This window comes from Papaver somniferum, chromosome 11 (genome assembly GCF_003573695.1).
Source record: "Papaver somniferum cultivar HN1 chromosome 11, ASM357369v1, whole genome shotgun sequence".
NCBI lineage: Eukaryota > Viridiplantae > Streptophyta > Magnoliopsida > Ranunculales > Papaveraceae > Papaver > Papaver somniferum.
Window position 1 is genome coordinate 21,709,985 of NC_039368.1, and position 3,576 is coordinate 21,713,560.

The following is a 3,576-nucleotide window of genomic DNA, read 5'->3' on the forward strand; positions in this document are numbered from 1 at the left end:
AGAGAATATCTTCTACAGATTTAATAAAATCAGTCATCGAAGAAAATTTTGAGTCCCCTGAATTTGTGGTGCGTTTAATAAAGATTTAATGTCCATAGAGTCAGATTGCTACAAACACAGACTTATGAGGTCTTCAACGTGTTTTCCTGCTCTCATACCAATTGAAAAAGCGGGGGTCTAACAACCATACCCAATATTTTGTTTGGCGATCTGTACGGACTAACTCCAATATAATTCCAAGAGAATCAACTAGACAGTCAGACTCAACAAGGAAAAACATCCAAGAGATATATCTTAATTTCTCAACACAATCTGCAATCGAACATATATAAATCTATGATCCCGATTGATATGATAATAACTTGAACGGTATCAAAAACCAATGCTCAAGTGTCAATCAATTTCAATCAACAACCAAAGGTTGGATTTACCGATTGATTAACTATGCACAATCTGTGATATTTCAATTATATAAACAAATATAATGCGGAAAAAATGACACAGACACCATAAGTTTTGTTAATGAGAAAACCGCAAATGCAGAAAAACCCCATGACCTAGTCCATATTTGAACACCACACTGTATTAAACCGCTACAGACACTAGCCTACTACAAGTTAACTTCGGGGTGGAATGTAATTGATCCCTAACCAAGTCTCACACCGATTAAGGTACAGTCGCATTCCTAACGCCTGTGAATCCCAGCAGGACTCCACGCACTTGATTCCCTTAGCTGATCTCACCCACAACTAAGAGTTTCTACGACCCAAAGTTGAAGATTTGATAAACAAATCTGTCTCCCATAGAAAAGTCTATTATAATAGATAAATCTGTCTCCCAATGAAATACCTATGAAGTTTTAGTTCCATCTTTTGATAAATCAAGGTGAATAGGAACCAATTGATAATCCAGTCTTATATTCCCGAAGAACAACCTAGAAATATCAATCACCTCACAATAACTTAACTATGGTAGTATAACAAGTTATTGTGAAATCACAAAGAGTGATGAAGAGATTTGTGATTACTTTTTATATCTTACCTATCAGGGATAAATCTCGAGCAAATCTTAGAGAAAATAGTACTCATTACGATAGAACAAGTAATCAGAACACGCAACTACAGAGAAAATAGTTGGGTCTGGATTCAGAATCACAATGAAGTCTTTAAGTCGTTAACCTATAATGGTTTTAGAAAGAACCTAGGTTAAAGGAGAATTGACTCTAGTACGCAACTAGTATCACACATGATATGTGGGGATTAGGTTTCCCAGTTGCTACAGTTCTCCCTTATATAGTCTTCAAATCAGGGTTTGATAGCTTTGAAACAAAGCAATCAATATTCACTGTTAGATGAAAACCTGATTTAAGATTCAAGTTAAGTTTGCTTCTTTTTTTTTTACTTAATAATAAAATTTTATTAGATCCAAAAAGAGGTTACAAAAAGTTATTCAGAAAGTGTTATTACAAACACTTAACTCTCTCAATTCTTATCCAAATCTATAATAAACTTTATCTGGATGTTCTAGATTAGACAAAAACATTGGCTTATTCAAAAAAATTCTCTCCTCACCTCTGGGTAAGGAGACACCCATCTTTGTTAGGCCATCTGCAAAGAAATTCACTTATCTATAACTGTGTATGAACTCCAAGCTGATAAGTGTAGCAGCAATTTTATTCCATCTGGCTTGCACATACCAAAGTATTATTCTAGTAGAGAAAGAGTTGATAGCTGATGATGAATCATATATTATGCATAACTGTAGAAATCCCATACATATTTCCCATTCACATGCATTTATCACAGCAAAAATCTCAGCCATATAATTAGTTGCAATACCCATACCACCTGCAACTGCAATTAAGAATCCCCCCGAGCTATCTCTGCCTATGAATCCATATCCAGCTTCACCTGGATTATTTCTTGCAGCACCATCACAACACACTAGTATTTTAGGACTGCTGGGTAATGAGAATGATATTGTCTGAATTTTAATATACTTCACTTTTCTGCATTTCATGCCAAAGGTTTTAAGGATTTACAAGTCTTCAACTGTATTCCATATATGTCCTTTCATCCTGACTTCGCATTCCTTAGTGAACTGAACTATATTTCTCTTCAAAACCTATGCATTAGGTTGATCACCATCATATACCACTTTGTTTATATGAAAGCATATTTCCGTAATAGTTATGAGTGCTGCAGTTCTCCAAATTTGACTTTGCAATGCTGAGCACTTCCTCAAGCGATATAGGATTAAATAATGCAAATAAACCACCTAGCCATTGCCATATTATCTCACTAAAGTTGCAGTGCCATAGTATATGTTCAGTTGTTTCTTTATCTTGCTTATAGAATGAGCATCTTGAAACCATATCAAATCTTTTCTTTCTCATATTATCATCTGTAGTCCAAACTCTTCTTATCACCTTCCAGACATTACTTGATATACTAGGATGAATAGCATTCTTCCAAATGCTTTTTGTCTATTGTATTTTTGGGTATTTATTTCTTATACATTCCACTGCTGTTGCAACTGAGAATTCTTCAGTTTTGGTCCAAATCCATATTCTCCTATCTTTTTCTCCATCCACCACTGGTAGTGCATTGTCTTGTATCATATTTGACATTTCAGCAGGTATAATCCATTCACCATTGCTCAGTAGATGCATTACTTTGAGATCAGGATTCTGAAGTATATATGAATTATCAGGATACAAGTTTTTCAGAGGCATACTTGTAATCCATATATCATTCGATACTGAGATGCTTTTCCCATCACCCACAATCCACCTTGAGTTATTAAATACTTCATCCAGTACCCATTTGATACCAATCCATACTGAAGATTTCTTATAATAATTAATACAACTACCATTTTTATCTTGAAATTTAGCTTGAAAGAATTTATCCCATTCATCCTTATCATTCTGCATCTTCCATGCCAATTTCATAAGTAGAGATTTGTTTATATCTTCCAAGCTTCTCAATCTCAGACCTCCTTCTGCCAATGGAGAATTTACCTCTTCCCATTTAACTGTCAATAGTTTCTTTTTTGATGGATCCCCTGACCAAAGGAAATTTCTGATAATTCTATCACATTCCATCAATACTTTCCTAGGCCATTTGTATACTGACATGCTGTAAACTGGAAAGCTGCATAATACATGTTTCACCAAAATAAGTCTTTCTCGAAAAGATAACATCTTACCCATCCAACCAGGCATCTTGCTTTGTAATAAATCCACATACCCTCATACATGTGATGATTTAATCTTTCCAGGTATTAGATTGACACCCAAGTACTTATCTGGAAATTTTGAGAGTGACATACCATAATTATTTGCAATTTGGAGTTTCCTGCTATCTGTAGTGCCTCCCAAAAAGCATTTTCTTTTCTCGATACTCATTATTTGACCTGATGATTGTTGATAATCCTTCAATAGTTTCAGTAGTTTATCTGTGTTCCTCTTATCACCATTACAAAATAAGAACATGTCATCAGCAAAAAAGATATGTGAAGGGGTAATGCCATTTATGTTTACCATTGGAATTAGTTTTCGTGTTTGCACCATAT